Source organism: Podarcis muralis, chromosome 15 (genome assembly GCF_964188315.1).
Source record: "Podarcis muralis chromosome 15, rPodMur119.hap1.1, whole genome shotgun sequence".
Lineage (NCBI taxonomy): Eukaryota > Metazoa > Chordata > Lepidosauria > Squamata > Lacertidae > Podarcis > Podarcis muralis.
The window spans coordinates 11,780,319-11,803,614 of NC_135669.1; the positions used below are offsets into that span (position 1 = coordinate 11,780,319).

Here is a 23,296-nt window from a genome sequence, read left to right on the forward strand (position 1 = left end):
ACACCCAGTTGAGCACCCGGCTGATGGTGCGATCCTGGGCAGATGCGGAGGCCACAGTGGCAGCCGACACAGGCGCTGCCGGAAGATCCTCAATCAGAAGGAGCGATGAAGCTGGAGCCGGGTCTTCCACAAATGCTGGAAGAGGGCAACGGCTGAGGGCGTCAGCATGGCCCATCGATTTCCCCGGGCGGTGGATGAGCCGGTAGTGGTAGGCAGCCAGGAAAACAGTCCATCGCAGCATGCGTGGTGAGAGGACCGGTGGAGTTGGACGATCACCGGCGAGGAGGCCCAGGAGTGGCTTGTGGTCAGTGATGAGGTCAAAAGTCCTGCCATAGAGGTATTCATGAAACCTCTTCACTCCAGCCACAAGTGCCAATGCCTCCTTGTCGAGCTGGCTGTAATTCCGTTCCGTCGGAGATAGTGTCCTGGAAAAGTAGGCGAGCGGTGCTTCTCTTCCATCTGGAAAACGGTGACTAAGGACAGCCCCGATGCCAAAAGGTGAGGCGTCGCAGGCAAGGACCAGCGGCCTGGATTCACTGTACTGTACCAGCACACTGTCCGAAGAAAGGAGAGCCTTGACCGCGTTGAAGGCCGCCGTCTCCCGATGACCCCAGGCCCAAGGCGTCTTAGTGCTAAGGAGTCGGTGAAGAGGCTCAGCCACTGTGGCTTTGTGGGGCAGGAACATGTTATAAAAGTTCAGCAGCCCCAGGAACGCCTGCAACTCCGTTTTGTTCTTTGGAGTGGGGGCCTGCTGGATAGCGCGGATCTTGGATGTGGTTGGATGAAGACCGGAGGCATCGATAAGATAGCCCAGGAACTCTACCTGTGGAACGGCGATCTGGCACTTCTCCCTTTTTACCTTGAGCCCGGCCTCCTGGAACCTGGTCAGCACGGCACGGAGGCGCTCGAACAGCTGCTGGTGTGAGTCTGCAGACACCAAGACGTCATCAAAATATGGTACCACGCCCGGAAGCCCTTGCAGGAGACGCTCCATAAGGCCTTGGAAGATGCCAGGAGCCACACTCACCCCGAACTGCAACCGGCGGCAACGGAATGCCCCCCGGTGGGTGACGATCGTCTGGGCTTCAGCAGTGGCATCATCGACTGGCAGTTGTTGATAGGCTTGGGCAAGGTCCAGCTTAGCGAAGACCTTACCCTCACCCAGGGAATGCAGCAGGTGTTGGACAACAGGAACCGGATAAGCGTGCTGCTGAAGTGCCTTGTTGATCGTGCACTTGTAGTCAGCGCAGATTCTCACCGACCCATCTGGCTTGACAGGCGTGACGATGGGGGTTTCCCACTTTGCGTGGTCAACCGGCTCCAAAACTCCTTGGGCGATCAGTTTGTCCAGTTGTTCGTCCACCTTAGCCTTGAGAGCAAAGGGAACCCGGCGTGGCTTTAGCTTGATGGGGGCGACTTGTGGATCCAGGCTAAAGGAGATGGGCGTACCTGTATATTGGCCCAAGGTGCCGTCAAAAACCTCGGCAAAGTCTTTGACCAGACCCTCAGTCTCTGCGTTAGAGATGCAGTTGATGCCGGTGACTTCCAGGCCGAGGGCATCAAACCAGTCTAGCCCTAGGAGGCTTGGCCGCTGACCTTCGACCACCACCAACCGGAGCAGGCCCGAAAAATCCTTGAAGGCGATCCGGAACCGGCCAACGCCTACCACGGGAACGTCGTTTCCCTGGTAGTCTCTCAGGTGTACGCGGTGAGAGTCGAGTTGCCTTTTGGACACTCTGGGTACCAGTCTTTTGATGGTGCTCCATGACACGATGGACAGGGCAGACCCGGTGTCGATCTCCATGTCACATGGAGCTCCTTCAATGAGCACCGTGACGTTCAGCTTGCGTCTCGTAGGCGAGTCGGTTTGGCCAATCGTGGTTCCAGACGGGCAGCGGCAGTTGGTGAGAGCGAAACAACTTTCCTTGGCAGACTGGAGTGAAGACTTGGACTTGCGAGTCGATGAAGGGGGGGTGTCAGACGGAGCCGATCGGCAGACCTTAGCGATGTGGCCCCTTCTGGAACACCTCCTACAGATGGCGTCTCTGAATCGACACTTGGCACGGGAATGGTTGCCTCCGCAGCCAGCACATTCCGGTTGGCCCTTGGACTTCTGTTGGAACTTCCTGCGCTCCCGCTTTGTCTGGTGCACATCATCGTCTTCACTGGAGGATGCCTCCTCACTGCTGGCCTCTTCATGATGCACCGGAACGGGCTCCCTAGCAAGACGCAGGCTGCTGGACTTGCGGATCTCCTGAGCGGAGCGTTCAGCAGCTTCTGAGGCCACAGCCTCCTCAATGGCTTTCTGTAGCGTGAGGTCTGGCTTGGCTAGGAGACGCCGTTGCAGATGGATGTCCCGGACCCCGCAGACGATTCGATCCATCAGAGCATCGTCTAAGTCTCGGAACTCACAGTGCATTGCAGCCTGTCGCAGGGCGGTGGTGTAGTTGTTGATTGACTCCCCCTCTGCCTGGTTCCTGTGGTAGAACGCATGGCGGGCAGCAATCTTGGACGGCTTTGGTGCGTAGTGGTTGCGGAGCTTCTCTTGGATCGTGTCCCATGGTGATGCCTGGACTGCTTCAGGCGCAACCAACGCTCGGGCCGTCTCAAACACCTCAGGCCCACAGAGGCTGAGGAATAGGCCCCGCTTCCGATCCTGTGATACTGCTGTCAGTTCGTTGGCTTGGAGGTAGCAGTCGAACCGAGCGAGGTAGGAGTCCCATGATTCAGAGGCTGGCGCAAACGGCGGTAGAGGCACAAGTGAAGCCATGATTCCGATGCCGGCGTGAAGGGCGATGGATGGAACACAGTGCTCTAGCCAGAACAGTCAGCTCTGAACTGGTTCTGCCCAGTGATTTCGCTCAGTGATTTCGCTCTGTGATTCAGCTCAGTGATTCAGCTCAGTTCAGAGGCTGGCCGCATCTGGCTGTGCTCTGATGTCCATCCATCCCACCTTCGTCGCCAGTGTTAAGTCGTGGGTTGACATAGCAGCCGGCACAGCGATCTCTTCAAGTAGCTCTTTATTATGGTAAGCTGGAATAGAACTGACAGTGAACAGCTCAGCCGGCCTGTATTTATAGGCAGCCGGCTGTCACATTGTAACCACACAGCCCAGAGTTCCCGCCTAAAATAACTGCCGCGGACCTGAGTGAAAACTATCTACAGACCTGAGTGAAAACTATATACAGTATCCCCCTGTTGGCCCAGGGTGAAACTACACTACATAACACTGGACATATGGCAACCCTAACGTCTCGGTCTCTGTGCACTCTCTCCTCGTAGGATCTCTGTCTCCAACTGAACCCTCAATGGCTACCCTTTGCTATTCTGTCATATATGAACTCACTGGCTGTACCCAGATTTTTGACCATCTGCACAATGGTATTGGGCCCCTGATCCTTTGTTATCCTGTGATATTTGTTGAGAGCTTGGTTTTTCTGATCGCTTCTGCTCAGTGCTATTTTACTAGAAAAAGAGGTGCCAGAACTCAACTCTTTCTCTTAGAATGGCAAGAGCACCTACCCGAGAGGTGCTGGAACTCACCTGAGATATTCCAGAACCCACCTAAAAGGTGCCAGAACTGGTTCTGGTGAGATCCCCCTGAAAAAAAGCGCTGCTTCTGCGTATAGTTACCCTATCTGTACATATCATTATGGATGTGGGTGGCGCTCTGGTCTAAACCACTGAGCCTCTTGTGCTTGCTGATCAGAAGGTTGACATTTTGAATCCGCGTGACGGGGTGAGCTCCCATTGCTCTGTCCCAGCTCCTGCCAATCTAGCATTTCTAAAGTACACTGGTGCAAGTAGATAAATAGGTACTGCTGTGACAGGAAGGTAAATGGCATTTCCGTGTGCTCTGGCTTCCGTCATGGTGTCCCATTGTGCCAGAAGTGGTTAGGTCCTGCTGGCCACATGACCTGGAAAGCTGTCTGTGGACAAACGCTGGCTCTCTCGGCCTGAAGCAAGATGAGCGCCGTACTGGACTTTTGACTGGACTTAACCATCCAGGGGTCCTTTACCTTTTTACCTATCATTATATCTTTAACCAAAGGACAGTGTCCCCAACTTTTGGGGGGGGGGGGCAGCCTGAAACATTCTGAATTTTGAAAAGTGCAGTGGGCACCAGTCACAAAATGGCTGCTATGTGGGTGTGGCATAACACAAAATGGCTGCTATGGGGGACATAGCGTGATAAAAAAATGTCTGTCCAATCTAAATGAGCAGGAAAAGAGACAGGGCCACAAAATGGCATGCTGCTCTACAATCTATGGGAAAAGGATACTTACATCAGTCACCTCACTGAAGGTCATCTCTGACTAATGTATATTCAGAGTACACTCGTTAAAACTAGTAGACCTAAGTGAGCCATGTCTATTGTTTTCAATGAGTCTCCTCAGAGTAGGACTAGCACTGGCTATAACCCTCAGCTCCATGATCAAAGAAAGGCAGGATACAAATGGAAGTAATGAAAAGCAATGACATATCATATATTTTCTCTGGTACTTAATAGCAAACCAGAGAGTGAAAAAGATACTGGTCTAATAGATGCTTTTGAAAGTAAATACAGTACTCATCTCACTAGAAAGAAGGACAGCACGAACCTGCTATTTCCCCAGGACTTGTAACCATCTAAATGCAGTTAGCAAAGAAGAGCTATTTATGAGGTGCAAAAAAGGTTCTGTAGATTCTGACAAAAGATCATTTGCACAGATCCTTGGACTCTTTTGCAGTTATAACTCAGACTCCAAACCTGAATGAGATACCTGGTGTACCATGAACAAATGAGTCCTCTGGGGTTCTTTTTTTTGGGGGGGGGGGGGGACCTAGCAAAACTGTTTTCCCTTCCACATCACCATTTATTTATTTTTTCAAAAAACCCGAACTCTTGGAAACTACAGACACCCCTGTTCACAGCTACTTAAACAGCCTTTCCGAATTGTGCAGAGGAATTAGCAGTGACAACACTCAACTCTTTTGCTAGTTTGCAGCTCTCACTAAGAAAAATGTCACTTTAAAAAATGGACACTCTCTCTCTTTTAAGGGAATCTAATTGGAATGTATTCCTATAAGCAGAAATCTATGTATCAAGAGCCTAAATGGCAAGACAATATAAAGTGGGCAGGGAATCATTGAAACCCTGTCTCTAGTCTTGTGACAGACACCTAAGGAAGCAGTGTACAGAGTTTTCCAAACGAGCACTTCAATTTAAGCACAAACTGTCAGCCATATAGTGATTCTTATCCAAGTCACAGTGACATGCAGTTGGAATGCCTCTGAAATCCACGCCATGGGGAAACTGGAATAAATGAGATTGAATCCTAAGATTCTCCTCTTACTTTTGCTGGAATTGCTGCAGCATTCTTAAGGGTAACTCATTATGGCTCTGGTGATCAACAACCAGTTTTTCCACATACAACACTTAGGCTTGTATGTAGCATTCAGGTCATAAGCTTAAATCTTTAATACATTTTATCCTACATTTCTGCCATGGGGATCAAGCCAGGGAACAGCAGATGTAACTGCAAGCATCATACTCTCCAGATGTTATTGGATTCCAGTTTTCATCAGCCCTCTCCTATTCCAAATTGCCCCCAAAGAACTCTATTTGGGGCTGTGCATATGCTCAGAGCATAATATCACATCATTTTGGACTGGTTGTACATGACTACTATCTAAATAAAAAAGAAATAATTCCTGGGAAAATAAGGAAGGTGATTATGAACAAAATTGGACCCGAACTCCCAAATAATGTAAATTTAATGGACAAAGAATTGGTAATATTAATTTGTGGAATTAATATGAACAATTGCAAATAGACAAAGGATGAAACCACTAAACTCAAAACAAAACATAACCCATTGTGTTTTCATTGATTCTACACCCATGGGTTGGCTGTTTGTGGTTAAATAAAAAAACAAAACAATGAATAAAAACAGAGATATTAAGACAAGGAGCTTTGTTCACAGGATCAAAATACAGGTGGACTGAATACAGGGAGTGAGATGGGCATAATGCAAAAATATTTCCACTCTGCACTTCTGTAATACGTGGAACCCATAAATGCATTAAGGATACATTCATAAAAGTGCATTTATTTCATAAAATGTATATACCGCTTGGCTGCCAAAACAAAACAAAACCCTCAAAGTGGTTTATAAAAAGATAAAACAGTAAGATTGAGGAAAAAAATCATAACCATGCTTTAAAAACATCCATCCATCCATCAATATTTATTTTATTCCCACCCACCCACCCCGATGGATTCAGACTTTGTGAAAAGAAGTAGATGAAGGCTTGGAAGAGGACCTACAATACCTCTGTATGGGTCACAGGAGGTGAAAGGAAGAACAAAGGTCTACAAATCAAGGAACAGGACAGGAAGATGGGTGGACCTTCAAGAAGAGGGGAGGAAGAATGCCTAGAACAGCCTTCACCAACCTGGTGCCCTCCAGATGCTTCAGTCTACAGCTCCCATCACCTCCAGCCAATAGGGGCTCATAGGGATTGCCTCTGGAGGGCGGCGTGTTGGGGGAAGGTTGGCCTAAAGACAGAAGGGAGAGTGGGGCTGAATTGTGCATTTTCACTGGAAATCGTGTGTGTTCTGCGAAGCAGTCTTCCAGCGGAGGGGGTGCTTTTGTATTTTTCTTAAAGCATCATGCTTTTTAAAAACTAATCAGTTAAATTGTTAAAAACCACAGGAAGAGATTTTTTCCTGGAGCCATAATACCCTTAGAGTGTCTTCAAATTACTTCTTTCAGTGGAGAAGGAGACCGATTTACATTTGAGTATTTTCCACCCTAACAGATCTCTTCTATTTTGTTTTTCCTAAGCCAACATCGGGGACGACGACCCATAAAGCCTACTGTGTTTTTGTGTGTTTGTGTGTGTGTGTGTGTGTGTGTGTGTGTGTGTGTGTGTGTGTGTGATGGGACAAACAGGACCTATATCATATTGCTGCGCCCACACATCACAATTCAGGTGTTGGGGGTTATCTTATTGCAGGGCCCCACTAAAAATAACTTTGAAAAGGCATCCTTTAAAATGGAAATACGTCCGCTCCCCATCAATTGGGTATGCAAAGTAGCTTTTTGTTGGTTGGTGGGACTTACGGAAATCAATCTGCTCCACTGTTGTGTATGTGATACGATGGAGAATGCGGTGCTTTCTATGGAGTCTTCTCCGGGAGCCGCTTGTCCTTTGAAACTCTCCCCTCTGCCCTTTCTCTGCCGGTTACACAAAAGCTGCTTCTTCCAGCCACAGCAGAGCCACCTGAGAGGAGACAGATAAAACCATCAGTTGCGAAGAAAGAGGTGCTTCCTTTAGGAGAAACGATTTCCAAAGACAACCACCCCTGATAAGCAGCAGAAGCCAAAATCAGCCCGGATCTTTGGAAACAGCCATTGGCCATGGGATCCTACCTGATCTCAACTAACATCAGATATATATAGATATATATATAGACATGGTTTATCCATTTGTTTTCCTGAGATTAAACCACAGCAACCATGACTCATGCAAATAGGCTTCAGGGCACACAGCAGCCTTGCAAAAATGCCATATCCCCCCCCCCCACTGTCCTCATTGACCAAGAAAAGACCCTATTTTGCTTCTCCCTAAAAACCAAAAGCAAAACACGATCTCTATTCCCCACCCCCTTTGGGAATGCATTATTAAAATTTTGATAGTGCAAGTTGCTAGAGGCGTCATTTTTTTGCAGAATTCAGCTCTGCGCTATACTGAATGTATCTTAAGAGTCCGATTTCATCTCTGATACCCGCCTGGTTGGTTTAGATAGGCACAATAAGCAAAAGGGGGGGGGAAAGGGGGGGTAGGGAAATGAATCATTGAAAAAGATATGCATTAAAGTTGCAGGTGACAATTTAGGTATAGACACACATTTAGAAATGACTACTATATTTTAAGGGATGTGGGTGGCGCTGTGGTCTAAACCACAGAGCTTAGGGCTTGCTGATCAGAAGGTCGGTGGTTTGAATCCCCGCAATGGGATGAGCTCCCGTTGCTCGGTCCTTGCTCCTGCCAACCTAGCAGTTCAAAAGCACGCCAAAAGTGCAAGTAGAAAAATAGGTACCGCTCTGGTGGGAAGGTAAATGGCATTTCCGTGCGCTGAAGCGGCTTAGTCATGCTGGCCACATGACCCGGAAGCTGTACGCCGGCTCCCTCGGCCAATAAAGCGAGATGAGCGCCGCAACCCCAGAGTCGGCCACGACTGGACCTAATGGTCAGGGGTCCCTTTACCTTTACCATAATTTAAACAGAAATGTTTTCAGGGAACCCCCAATTTGTGCAGGGGTTGTGTTCCAGGTCATTGTGTGCGACAGCAGTGCACATATGCCCACCTTGTTATGTCTCTTTTCCGGCCAATTCCAAGTCACTGTGATGTGTGTGCACATGGTTGTGCATCAGTTGGATGCAGGGGCGTCTTGCCCATAGAGGCTAGTGGCGCGGGGCGCCAGGGCGCCAGGGCGCCAAGTTCTGGAGGGCGCCAGGGAAGAGGCGGAAGCTGGATGTGGCGCCTCCTGGCATCAGCTCGCTGCTCTGGCCCACCTCCGCCATGCTGTGCCGAAGCAGCGCTGGTCCCGGAGCCTCCGTTTGCCATGGCCACCATGGCACCAAGCGGCCAGCTGAGCTGGGAAGTGCCACGTCCAGCCCCTGCCTCTCCGCCGCTGGAGGAGCTGCCCTCCAGCCACTGCCAGCCTCCTCCAGCCTCACCGGCAGTGCCGTCCTCCCTAAAGAAAGGTCGAAAACTCTGGGAAACGGGGAGAGGGGGCGCCGGAGGGAGTTTGCACCATGGCACCGGATATGTTTAAGACAGCCCTGAGTGGATGTGTGTAAATTGGTCGTAGCCTGTAATACATCTCACCTTTGCGGGGGAAGACTGACCAGTGGACTCCCACATCTGCTCAGTCCGCTGCCCAGAAACTAAGTGATGGGCATCTTCAAAGCCCCCTTCTGCTCTCCCTTCTTAGAGGTCTTTATTTTTAAACCAGAAATGAACCAGGCAGCCCTTCAAATGAAAGACCCTTTCAAACAGGGGGCTGTTCTCTGACACCTAGCTGAGTATGGTCTATAGCAGTGGTTCCCAAACGTATATACAGTGGTACCTCGGGTTAAGCACTTAATTCATTCTGGAGGTCCATTCTTAACCTGAAACTGTTCTTAACCTGAAGACCACTTTAGCTAATGGGGCCTCCCACTGCCGCCATGCCACCAGAGCACGATTTCTGTTCTCATCCTGAAGCAAAGTTCTTAACCCGTGGTACTATTTCTGGGTTAGCGGAGTCTGTAACCTGAAGCGTCTGTAACCTGAGGTACCACTGTAGTAGTAGTAGTAGTAGTAATAATAATAATAATAATAATAATAATAATAATAATAATTTATTATTTATACCCCACCCATTTGGCTGGGTTCCCAGTTGCCAGGGATTCAACCAGGGACTTCCTGCGTGCAAAGCATGTATTTTACAACCCTTCGCTACAAGTTTGCTATAGCAATCCGCAGAAACCTGAAACTTAATTGTCATTCCAACACCCTGAAAAGCAATTTTAGCTGTTATGCTTTGCATGTGTAGGATTGCCTGGAGAGAATATGCTCTCCCAGATCTTACTCCTATTTCTCCACGTCTTTCAGTTTTCTTGAACTTCAGTATTGTTTGATGGCTGTGGTCCAAAGAGCTACGGCAGCCAGGCATGCCCGAGTCTGAATTTTGCATTTCCATTTGTTTTCTTTGGATGTTTACACACTGGCTGTTTTCTCTGGAACCGACATCATTTCTTCACTCTGTTATTACAGAGAATCCAGATGATACTGCTGCCACAACATTGCATACCCCTGCTGTCCTCCAAGATTAAGTCTGCAGTGATTCCCCCCCCCCCCCCAGTTTTCAACAGGGCCTCAACCAGCCTTTCTCCTGCAGAATGGCAGAGCACTACTGAAGTACCTGGCCCTTGATGATTTAGGTCTGCTTTTCTGCACATTTGCCCTTGTTTTTCTTAAGGCAGTTGTCTGTATTGGCAAAACCTAGTTGGTGTTTCGCAACTTTCTGACTAGTTGCAGGACCTTAGCCAGACCTAGCAGAGTAAATGCAGAATCCACGGAAGCAATTGGCGACTTGGCTGCGGACAGGATAGACGAAGCAGGAACCAGGAACTTGTAGTTAGGTGTTTATTATATACAGTGGACTATTTACAGGAACAGAACACGGATCTTTTGCTAGCTCTCTCTGACACGACTCACAACTCCTACACTGACACAGAACTCTGAACACTGAACTCCTGAACTAACACATTCCAGTTAGTAGGCCATTAATTATCACTCCCTTGAAAGAGCTTGACCAATCAGGGAGCTGTCTCCATGTCTCTGTTATCACCAGGCAGACTTACTCCTTCAGATTGCCTTCTGGCTGTCTGCCAAACCTTAATTGACTCTGTGTGAGTACACAGTTTCCCAACAGTCTGAACATGTGACTGCTCGAAGTGTGATTGTGGGCAAAGGCACCCACTCACACCCACATTCTCATGCTTGTCCTCCCTGCCTGGTCAGTCCCAACCTCCTCATGTTGCCCAGGGAAGATCTGCATGGAGCTTCTCCTCACACTTGTCTGAATGCAAATAGAACCTTCTGTAGAATCCCCACAAGCAGGCTTTCCTCACATTACATGGGGAAGTCAGGCACTGAGGAGGGACACACACATGAAGACACTGGGGGCAAGGCTTGCATGCATGCCCCTTCCCTGTCCACTGCTAGCAAAATCCCTCAAACAACATAGACGGAGTCTAGAGATAAAGGAAATCCTGACCACACTTAACTGAGGAATCCGAACAAAAACAGCATATAATTTGAGGGGAAAGTAACAGAGAGGTTTTGCCTTTCTTCAGATCTTGTTCACGGCAATAAGGCATGCGACCAAACATCCAGATGAAAACTCCCTTCAAACTACCCAGCAAATCAGAGCATGTGTTACCCCAGTGAACATAATGCCACCGAAAGGGAACCCTTTCAAAGAGGTTAAGATTTCACAGATCAGGTTTTCAAAAGAAGGAGAGGAAAAGAGAGGAGATTCAGTGCCCTACTTGTTCCTTCCTAAATATCAACTGTGTAGTTATGAAAGCAAGCAAACGGAAACTGACAGTTCTAGGTTCTAGTCTCCGAATCAGCTGCCGTTCTTCAGCCATCATTTAAAAATATTTCAGCTTGTTAACTCTGACAGTCAAGAGACGTGCATCAGATTGTGAACAATATCAGACAAACACCTTTTTGACAAGGTACTGAAAAGCCCCAGATTCCTTTACTCAAACAAAGTACTGTGAGAAGCACAAAAAGCAGTCTATAGAGTGAAAAGAGTGCAATTAAAATGGCTTTTAAAGAACTGATATCAAGGCGTTACTTGTTTAGCTCTATTGACTAACCAAAGCTTACTGTCAGAACTTGAAGCTTGCACACTTAGTTCAGGACTGCTAGCAGGTTGAAAACCCAAGCCTGTTCCTCTGTTCCACCCTGCTTGTATTTCAGCAGCCCCAAACAGCTACAAAGTTTTAACACCCAGACAAGCAGATAGTATGGTGCAATATGTACTAATTCGTGTGTCTCCTTCCTCGCACGTGCTCTAATTTCCCTTTACTTCCAATTTAGCAGCCACTTGCCATTATATTCAAGCCAGACAACCTAGGTCTGCACCAAACAGAGCTTATCCACAAGCCACAGTGTGCAGTCATGATTTGTGGACAAACTATGCTACAGACAAATCATAGTTTGCTCAGCTTGGATATAATTGGCAAACAATTGTAAATGAATAAATATCAAATCGACTCAATATTTGTTAGCATAGTTTATGATTTTAGAATGTTATTATGTTTATTGTACCTACTCCATTAGGGGACACGGGTGGCGCTGTGGGTTAAACCACAGAGCCTAGGACTTGCTGATCAGAAGGTCAGCGGTTCGAATCCCCGTGACGGGGTGAGCTCCCGTCGCTCGGTCCCTGCTCCTGCCAACCTAGCAGTTCGAAAGCACATCAAAGTTCAAGTAGATAAATAGGTACCGCTCCAGTGAGAAGGTAAACGGCGTTTCCGTGTGCTGCTCTGGTTCGCCAGAAGCAGCTTAGTCATGCTGGCCACATGACCCGGAAGCTGTCTGCAGACAAATGCCGGCTCCCTCGGCCAATAAAGTGAGATAAGCGCTGCAACCCCAGAGTCGGTCACGACTGGACCTAATGGTCAGGGGTTCCTTTACCTTACTCCATTATATCCACCTATCAATATTTTAATGAGTTGGTGGACTTTAAATTTTTGAATAAACAATGAATAAATAAAATGGAAAGTGAGAAGAAATGAGAGCACACAATGGTCCGAGGCAACACCAAGCTTTGCCAAATCGTTTATCTGGCAAAGCAACCCACAGACATCGCACCAAACCATGTTTAAGGAACCATAATGCTCTCTTGAACCAATGGGTCTACTCTGAGTACAACTTACTTGGCCACAACACACTCTAAATAATACTAACCAGCCAACCTATAGCCTGAAACTTCTAGAGACAACCATGTTGGTTACCGATGATCCATGACCCTGTATCAGTTTCTTAGGAACAATGACTTTCCTGGCTCCATAACTGCATTCCCAAGTCTTTCCTCTTTGAATGCATAGATGTGAATGGCCCCTGCTGTGGAAAGTTCAGTCTTCAAGAAATATGCTGCAGCCAGACTGCGTTGCAAGGGCATCCTGAATTTACGCTGCTACAGCTGTATGGCATTCGAGCAACTAGGGATTAATAAAACACATTCTGGAACAGAAGAGAGCATCTCAGGTGACACTGTCGCCCCTGACATTCTCAAGCCTGGGGGAAATAACCAGATTTTCTCCCCATAATTAATGCTCCACCTTGTTTTCATTTTCTCTACGACTGCCCAAAGAAAGCTTTCAGGTTGAAATATCCCACCTAATCTCATTTTCTCTGCCACTAAGCCATGCCTTGAAGTGTAAGTGCAACAATTTATATGACAGGGGAAGAAGAGAGAAGGCAAAACGAAAAGGGAAGGAGGGAATGAGGAAACTACGGCCCGTGTCAAGCTGCCTGAATTTACAGCGTTGCTCTTCTCCTTGCCTTGTGCTGCTGCAGACCATGTAGGAAGGCCATATCCTCAAACATTTGACAGATTGGGGAGGTGGGGGAAGGATTGTGTGCTTTACACTAAGGGAACAAGAAGCGCTTTGCAGTATGGTAGTGGAAATCGAAAATGAGAGAGCCACTTGAACTAGTTGGAAACCCTGTCCAATGCTTTTTGAAATGCTATCTGCAAAATGCGCACTTACCTCTTAGATTCAGCAAAGCACATTTAACTGTAGCATAAAGTTATAGCTGTCTATAGCATATAAAGAGAAATATGAAATGAAAAATTTAAGGTCTTATACATATAATAGTAAAAGGTAAAGGGACCCCTGACCATTAGGTCCAGTCGTGACCGACTCTGGGGTTGCAGTGCTCATCTCGCTCTATAGGTCGATGGAGCCGCCGTTTGTCCGCAGACAGCTTACAGGTCATGTGGCCAGCATGACTAAGCTGCTTCTGGCGAACCAGAGCAGCGCACGGAAACACCGTTTACCTTCCTGCCGGAGCGGTACCTATTTATCAACTTGAACTTTGATGTGCTTTCGAACTGCTAGGTTGGCAGGAGCAGGGACCGTGCAACGGGAGCTCACCCCGTTGCGGGGATTCGAACTGCCAACCTTCTGATCAGCAAGTCCTAGGCTCTGTGGTTTAACCCACAGCGCTACCCGCGTCCCTCCATAAATATAATAAATGTTCATAAATGTACCAACCAAGCACATACATCAATATGTGGACCACATGTCTGGAGCAGCATAGGAAGACCGCCCTGAAACCATTCTCACTCCCAAACCGACTAAATGTTTTCTCTGCAAAGAGGGAGGGGGTGAGGGAACCTTCCCATTGTCTCAGGAATTGGGAAATCACCATTTCAAAGGAATGGGCAGACTACCAGGAAAGGCATTATCAGATAACCTGGCAGACAGGAAAAGCAACATTCAAATTTCTGTTGTAGACCACCTTTTCTGTGATGTAGGTATGCTGTTTGTGGGGGGTGGTGGTCTTGGGTTACACCCCTTCTGTGATGTATGTATGGTGTATGGAGGGGTGGTCTTGAGCTCCAGGGAAGGCAATTTAAAATGTCTATATAAGGGCAGGCACACCTTGGTTCTGGGTCCTCCTCCTTTCCTGCGTGTGAGGAACACCCTGTTGCAACAGATCAGTAAAGATCAGGCTTACTAGCTACTTTGCTTCTCAATATTCTCTGGTTGGCCTCTGTTATTTTCTCCGACTGATGGAGAACCTACAAAGGACTCTATAAGGGCTCTTGTGTCCCCCATAAGGGAATAAGGGCAGATTTTGTTTATTACAGATAAGACACATTTCCCCAGTCCTAAATTCAGTTCTACGCATTTCTACGTCATTTTGAGATTCAAATATATATATATTATTTTACACACATTTTTGTATGCAATTTTGTTCAACATACACATTTTTGCAAAGCTTTTTTATTTTTTTCCTGTTTTTGTTAAGTTGCATAATATCGGCATTTTGATACACATTACTTGGCTGGATAACTGCATTATAAAATCGGGAGAAGTGCAGATTCTGAAGGACTGGCTGCGCTTTGGTCTGGGCACTGTTTTGCAAAGTGCAAATTAGGCTGATTGAAATGCAAATGAATTTCTCCCCCACCCCGAAGCCCACCCCACTTCACTGTGAAAAAATGGAGCAGCGCTGCACCCAATACTTTAGGAAATGCAAGGAAAGCGAGAGAACCTGGGTAGATTTGGCCCCAGAAGGTAAGCCCTGGCCTATGGGATGGATCGTTAGGGTAAGTGAGAGTTGATCCCTTCTTTCCTGCGAGGGTGTTATGAGTCCCTAGAGAGCTTTCTCTCTCTTGAAAAAGACTATATTGGAGGCACTTCAGCTTGAAACTTTAGTTCAGCGCAGAAAGTCTGAATAGATTTATGATTAACCTGTTCTCCCTCCAGCCAACTGGCCCGCAGGCTACAGAATGGTCAGTGGCGCAGATATCAAGCTGTCTCTCCCCAGATGCCTAATTAACAGAGAGGGCTGGCTCTATTGGAACACCATGGGAGGTAAGTGAGTCTGCAAACTGGGGGCGGAGGGAGAGGCTGAATTGGCTAATAAATGAGCTCCAGCTCAAACTCCTATCAAACTGCCTCAGTTTGCATACTGATCCCTTGCGACACATACGCCCACCCCCCAAAACAAGAAGACTCAGAAAGTCTGTTGCAATGAAGGAAATAGAAGGAACTTGTGCAAATGGAATATGCCAATATCACGAGGAAGATGTGAACAAATCAAAGATAACGGAAGGCAGGGGCGTCTTACCTATAGAGGCTAGTGGTGCGAGGCGCCAGGGTGCCAAGTTCTGGAGGGTGCCAGGGAAGAGGCGAAGGCTGGATGCGGTGCCACCCGGCATCAGCTCGCCGCCTTCACCCACCTACGGCATGCCGCGCTGAAGCAGTGCTGCGCCCTGAGCCTCCGTTTGCTGCGGCCACTGTGGCCGAAGTGGCCAGCTGAGCTGGGAGGCACCGCGTCCAGCCCCTGCCTTTTCCCTGCCGGAGGAGCTGCCCTCCTGCCCACCTCCTCCAGCCCCGCACTTCCTAAAAAAAGGTGGACAACTCTGGGAAAAGGGGGGGGGGGAGAGGGAGCTTTGCACTACGGCACCGGATATGCTTAAGACAGCCCTGACGAAAGGTCCCTTACCTGAGTGTCTGGGGGTGCTAGGACCAGGAGCCTACATCATGCCATTGCAGCTGTCCTACGTGGCAAGCTAGCCCCTTTATGGCTGGACTGGGAGAACCACAATCCATGAGGCCCATTGCGGTCCCCCAGACCTCTCTGCCTGGCCCTTGGGGCTCTCCCCAGGCTCCTCCTCCTCAGCCACACCCCTCCTCCTCACTGGCTCTGCTTTGCACCTTTCTTGACTGTTTTTGCCGGGCTAGAATAGTGCCCTTGAACTCCAACAATGCCTCCCGCTTGCCTCGATCAAGAGGGACGTGTGTGAGTCTGTGCAGAAACTAGACTACAGTACAAGGAAAAATTTTACTTTTGCTGCCCGGACTCTGTCCCCACCCCCACTGTGTGGCCCCCAGAAGGTTGCCCAGAAGAGAATGGGGCCCTTGGTCTGTAAAAGGCTCCACAGCAATGTGTAGGGGGTTCTTCCTGGCAGAGCCACACCAATATTTATTTGAATCCTTTTTTTTTTTTTGAGAAAATTTCTGAGATTTTCCTTTACTTTCACAAACCTTGAGGGGAAAAACCCCACTTTTAAAATAATAATAAAACTTCAACTTTTGTCCCCTATTTTTCCATTCCCACCCACAACTCATGCAAGCCCTGAAACTATAGGTAAAAGGTAAAGGTAAAGGACCCCTGGACGGTTCAGTCCAGTCAAAGGTGACTATGGAGTTGCAGCGCTCATCTCGCTTTCAGGCCGAGGGAGCCAGCGTTTGTCCACAGACAGCTTTCCAGGTCATGTGGCCAGCATAAATAAACTGCTTCTGGTGCAATGGAACACTGTGATGGAAGACAGAGTACATGGAAACACTGTTTACCTTCCCACTGCAGCGGTACCTATTTATCAACTTTAAGGTTACCAGACGTCCCTGTTTCCCAGGGACAGTCCCCGGATTTACAAATCAGTCCCCTGACAAAATCCTATCATTCCTACTGAAGTTGAAAAGTGTCCCCGGATTCATTGGAAAAACCCTGGTAACCTTACTTGCACTGGAGTGCTTCCGAACTGCTACGTTGGCAGAAGCTGGGACAGAGCAACGGGAGCTCACCCCGTCACAGGGATTCGAACCACCGACCTTCTGATTCGCAAGCCCAAGAGGCTCAGCGGTTTAGACCACAGCGCCACCTGAAACTATACTAAGCCCAGGGCACTGGGAAGGATGCTTTGCACATGAAATGTCCCAGATTCTAACCAGTCATAAGGATCAGGTCAGCCGGTCATGAGAAACACCTTCTAGAGAACTGCAGCCAGTCACAATAGGCAGCAGATGAGATGGACAACATGTCTGGCTTTATATCAGACTATTATATGTCTGCCCCCCACCACCACTTTGTACAAAAACCATTGCTGTTAGCACAAAGCAGATTCTGGCAGTCCAGAGGAGGCCTCAATCCTGCTTGCTTCCAGGAACGCTGGGAGACACAATGCATGCACTTTTAGGTACAGTGGTAAAGGTAAAGGTACCCCTGCCCGTACGGGCCAGTCTTGACAGACTCTGGGGTTTTGCGCCCATCTCACTCAAGAGGCCGGGGGCCAGCGCTGTCCGGAGACACTTCCGGGTCAAGTGGCCAGCGTGACAAAGCTGCATCTGGCGAGCCAGCGCAGCACACGGAAACGCCGTTTACCTTCCCGCCAGTAAGCGGTCCCTATTTATCTACTTGCACCCGGGGGTGCTTTCGAACTGCTAGGTTGGCAGGCGCTGGGACCGAGCAGCGGGAGCGCACCCCGCTGCGGGGATTTGAACCACCGACCTTTCGATCGGCAAGCCCTAGGCGCTGAGGCTTTTACCCACAGCGCCACCCGCGTCCCTAGGTACAGTGGTACCTCTGGTTAAGTACTTAATTCGTTCTGGAGGTCCGTTCTTCACCTGAAACTGTTCTTAACCTGAAGCACCACTTTAGCTAATGGGGCCTCCTGCTGCCGCCGCGCTGCTAGAGCACGATTTCTGTTCTCATCCTGAAGCAAAGTTCTTAACCTGAAGCACTATTTCTGGGTTAGCAGAGTCTGTAACCTGAAGCGTATGTAACCTGAAGCATATGTAACCTGAGGTACCACTGTAGTTGGTGCTTTTGTGCACGTGTATGGGAGCGGAAGTGTCTGGCCATGTGCGGGTCACCTCTGTGCGCTATGAATGTGAATCAGTGTGCATACCTAGGAGTGTGTGCGTGTAAAGATGATATGAAACAACCGTGATTAGATTTAACGCCGGTTGCTCAATGTGAAATCTGGCTTGCTGGCTGCACTGGGCCAATAAATAATAGAAAGTCACTGTGCCCTGTAGAAGCTGCCCACATACTGTTTGGCCTCAGGCAAAAGGAAAGGAAATTCAGCACCCACAAGGTCTAGAACAGTGGGATTAATAACACATCAATTTTAATGCGGATTCCTTCCCCCTGCTTCATAAACAGCAAAGTGAATGTTTGAGCATCTCAGCAGGGGGTTAATGAGGACTCTGATTAGTTATTCAGATTTCCTTACACTGCCTCAATCCATCCTACTAGAGGGGGAGGAGAGGAGGATGTAAAAAAGAAGCTCTTAAAAAAAAAGAAAAGCCAGCAACAACAACACACACACACACACACACACACAACCACAGTAAATACATATCCTCCCCACTCCTGTTTCTCCAAGCCAGCTCCAGCTACACTTTGCAGATTCAATACTATGTTTCTCTTGGTGGTTTAAACTTTTCAGAGAGCATGGACAGAGAGAGTCCTTAGGTATACTGTATTATTCCTACCAGTCTTTCTTGCCCCACCAAAGAATGAGAACTAACAATTAAAACCATAATGAAGTATGGGGATTAACATCACTTGAAACTGTGCCTCTTACAAGGCAGCCGACCCTCTGCTCAGCTTCTTTATTGGAAAATTAACCCTCCGACAGCACTTTGACGTACGTCTGGACTGTCTTCAATTATAATTTTTGTAAAACAGTAAATGGTTGGGTTAGCTGCAGGCAGTGCTGTTTTTTTCTGGGGGTACACAGGTGTACGCATACCCCCAAACATTTTGTGAATCTAAGTTTGGCCACATTGAGGGGCATTATTTCAATTTGAGTAGGAAAATGAGAGTACCCCTAAACATTTTCTTTAGAAAAAAAGCACTGTCTGCAGGTGAAAGGCAGTGTGTGTGTGTGTGTGTGTGTGTGTGTGTGTGTGTGTGTGGTGTGTGTGTGTGTGTGTGTGTGTGTGTGTGCGCCCGCGCCCCCAAGGTTAGGAACCCCAAGCAGAATATGTAGCAGTAGTTCAAGGTGCATTTTAAAGAAGGGGGGAAATGAAATTAGAATCACAGCATATAGGAAATAGGCTTTTACAGAAATATCAGCCAAGGTACTTGCTCCTTTTCACCAGGAAGTTTTTTTTCCTGGCTCTCTAACTTTATAATGAATGGCTCTCTCTCTTCCCTGCATCTTTTCATTTCTCCCTGATAGGGATAAGTGAATATGCCAGTTTTGGTTTTTCTCGGTTTCTGCTTTTTCAGTTTTTGCCATGTTTTTCAGGAAGAAAGTCTGCTTGAAAATTTATCAGCATTTTACTGCCGATTTATTATTTATTCATCTGTTACGTTCATATCCCACCTTTTCCTCCAAGGACTTAGAAGTGGCGTGCATGCTTCTCTTCCTCCTCATTTAATTCCCACAAGAACACTGTGAGGTAGGTTTGACTGAGAAGCAGTAACCGGACCAAGGTCACCCACAGAATTTCATAGCCAAGCGGGGATTCGAACTCTGGTCTCCCAGGCCCTCGTGTGACACTCAAATCATTACACTACACTGGCCCTCGATGTCTGCTAATATCTTTGTGTGGAATTTTGCCTTTTTGTACATATTATATGGCTGGAGAACTACATTGCAAAATTTGGAGAACCACAGGTTTGAAAGGATGACTGTATTTTCGTTCATGTATTGTTTAATGAAAAAGTTTCTGCTAATGTAAAGGTAAAGGTAAACGGACCCCTGACCATTAGGTCCAGTTGTGACCGACTCTGGGGTTGCGGCGCTCATCTCGCTTTATTGGCTGAGGAAGCTGGCGTACAGCTTCCGGGTCATGTGGCCAGCATGACTAAGCCGCTTCTGGGGAACCAGAGCAGCGCATGGAAACGCCGTTTACCTTCCCACCGGAGCTATACCTATTTATCTACTAGCACTTTGACGTGCTTTTGAACTGCTAGGTTGGCAGGAGCAGAGACTGAGCAACGGGAGCTCACCCCGTCGTGGGGATTCGAACCGCTGACCTTCTGATCGGCAAGTCCTAGCCTAGCAACCCGTGGCTCCGGAGCCTCATGTGGCTCTTTTACACCTTTGCCGCGACTCCGGGGCGGATACTAGCGAGGGGAGGAGGCGCATTGTGTGCCCTGACACTCCCCACTGTTTTAAATGTTGCAATGGTTTTGCGGCTCCCAGTTGTTTTTTCTTCGGTCCAAGTGGCTCTTTTTGTCTTAAAGGTTGCAGACCCCATCCTAGGCTCTGTGGTTTAACCCACAGCACCACCCGCGTCCCTTCTGCTAATGTACACATCTTCAAATGCAATTTTGCCAAATATCCACATTGATGCAGAACAACTAAGCATAATGTATCTTTGTATGTTATTTTCATCAATATGTGCATTTTTCCAGTTACAGATAGGTAGCCGTGTTGGTCTGCCATAGTCAAAACAAAAAAAATTCCTTCCAGTAGCACCTTAAAGACCAACTAAGTTAGTTCTTGGTATGAGCTTTCGTGTGCATGCACACTTCTTCAGATACCATTTTTGTAAACATTACTTAGCTGGAGAATGGCATTGAAAAATTCTTCCATTGTAAGAATTAGGCCTTTTCACTGCCGAACGCAAACTGAATCAAATCTACCCCATATCCCTAATCTCAATATGTGCTCAACAACCTACAAAAGGAGCTGCTTTATATCATGTCGGCTCAGAAGTCCACATACCTGGTCTGCTGCAAACAGATTTTATTGGCGCATAGGATACAAGATCAATAAGCGCTACTGTTTGTAGAGGACTGAGGCAGGGACTGAGAAGGGAGAAGGGTCTCAGCACTGTAGGCCTGGCTGCTGTCAATGCTATCAAGACTGAGCAGGCAGAGCTGGTTTTGTGATATGGCTGACAAACCGAGAGCTTCATTTTATGACCTGAATTTGATTGTTGCCAGGAGGAGTGCTTGTTCCTGTCTGTGACCCGGCGAGAAGCTATGCTTTGAAATGAGCTAGAAGGGGGTGAGGGAAGCTAAACACTCAAGTTCAGCAAAACAAAAATAAAGCAGGAGATCGGGAGGTAGCACCTAAGATATCCCAGCTTCTTTCTCAGGACAAGAAATCGGCTTGGGATAATTGGGTTCCAAATCAAGGCTAGTGCTTCTGTCCCCTTGTCTGACGCTCCTTTCACGCCACGGGACCTGTGGCGTTATGAGACTGTGGCTTTTGGAACGACGCACCTGCACGGTGAGCTAAATTTCATGCACACTGGGGGGCATGGTGCGACACAACATCAAACACAATCGGTCAATGTTGCTGCCACCCCCAACCCTTTCTGTGCATGTCTGATTCTGTCTCCCCACAATTCTCCCTTCAGAACAGAAGGAAAGAAATTCTACCATTGACACTCTTTGTTTGTTGTTGTTTAGTTGTTTAGGCGCGTCCGACTCTTCATGACCCCATGGACCAGAGCACGCCAGGCACTCCTGTCTTCCACTGCCTCCCGCAGTTTGGTCAAACTCATGTTAGCAGCTTCGAGAACACTGTCCAACCTTCTCGTCCTCTGTCGTCCCCTTCTCCTTGTGCCCTCAATCTTTCCCAACATCAGGGTCTCTTCCAGGGAGTCTTCTCTTCTCATGAGGTGGCCAAAGTATTGGAGCCTCAGCTTCAGGATCTGTCCTTCCAGTGAGCACTCAGGGCTGATTTCCTTAAGAATGGAGAGGTTTGATTTTCTTGCAGTCCATGGGACTCTCAAGAGTCTCCTCCAGCACCAGAATTCAAAAGCATCAATTCTTCGGTGATCAGCCTTCTTTATGGTCCAGCTCTCACTTCCATACATCACTACTGGGAAAACCACAGCTTTAACTATACTTTAACTATAAGCTTTACTTTAAGCTTTAACTATATATTGGCATTCTTACTCTTGTCATTAACATTTCTCCAGATCCCCTTCCATCTCGAGAAATGCGATGGGGTGCTTTAGGGCATTTTTAGTCACTAGTGGAACCACTAGTGACTGTGGGTTGGCCACCCACAATCTGCACATTCAAATTGCTGGTCCCTGTACAAGTCACAGCTGTGATTGATGTGCTAAAGATGATGACATTGCTATATGTGCTCATGGTCTTTCTAAACTAAGGATAGGAGACATGTGGTCCTGAACTACAATTCACATTGGTCCTAACTACTGGCCATACTGGCCAAGGCACATGGGAATCCTGGTCCAGCAACTCCTGAAGGGTAACAGCCTCCCTGTTTCTGCTCTAACCACAGGTCCCCCATTCCTGCTCTCATGAGAAAAAGAGGGAGCACAACTTCCTTGAAGTGTCCTGTGCTGCATTACCAGCACAGTTTGGAACACCTGGAAATGCCTATATATATATAAAGGTAAAGGTACCCCTGCCCGTACGGGCCAGTCTTGCCAGACTCTAGGGTTGTGCGCTCATCTCACTCTAGAGGCCGGGGGCCAGCGCTGTCCGCAGACACTTCCGGGTCACGTGGCCAGCGTGACACCGCTGCTCTGGTGAGCCAGAGCCGCACACGGAAATGCCGTTTACCTTCCCGCTAGTAAGCGGTCCCTATTTATCTACTTGCACCCGGGAGTGCTTTCGAACTGCTAGGTTGGCAGGCGCTGGGACCAAATGACGGGAGCGCACCCCGCCGCGGGGATTCGAACCGCCAACCTTTCGATCGGCAAGCCCTAGGCGCTGAGGCTTTTACCCACAGCGCCACCCGCGTCCCATATATATATATATATATATATATATATATATATATATTCCAAAAAATAAATAAATGGTGAAATCCAGCTGCTCCTGCTTGTTTCAGCTGAACTGATTGACAGCAGCCCAAGTAATGCAACAAGTGAGAAATGCTCTTTGACTTAAGACACATGTTAACCCAGGAAGAACGCGGTGTTTGCAGCTGTTGTACATAAGGCACCATCAAAAGAAACTCCACCCCCGACTTTGAAAGCAAGCCCTGAGATCCTGCCACCTTTCACAGATGAAGAGGACCTGTAATTTTGTCCCTAGGCAAGGGATGAAGGAGAAATCCAGTTCAGAGCTCATCCACACTTCCACTTGCCTAATAATAATAATAATTTATTATTTATACCCCACCCATCTGGCTGGGTTTCCCCAGCCACTCTGAGCGGCTTCCAACAAAATATTAAAATACAGTGGTCTGTTAAACGTTAAAATCTTCCCTAAACAGGGCTGCCTTCAGATGTCTTCTTAAAGCTTGGGTTCAAGAGGTTCTCTGCGTGTGCC

At 47.8% G+C, this 23,296-nt stretch overlaps 1 protein-coding gene across 11 annotated transcripts in view; it reads right to left on the minus strand.

Moving 5' to 3' along the window:
• The window catches only part of PKNOX2 (PBX/knotted 1 homeobox 2), a 432,230-nt gene that overhangs the window by 170,011 nt on the left and 238,923 nt on the right, over positions 1–23,296 (minus strand). For 10 of the 11 annotated variants that reach the window (XM_077919659.1, XM_077919658.1, XM_077919660.1 and 7 more), the window contains one exon: positions 7,110–7,269. The gene's annotated coding sequence lies outside the window, so the exon portion shown is untranslated. Of the gene's footprint in view, positions 1–6,438; positions 6,568–7,109; positions 7,270–23,296 lie in introns of those variants that run through there. The other variant, XM_028707751.2, reaches the window with a different exon arrangement.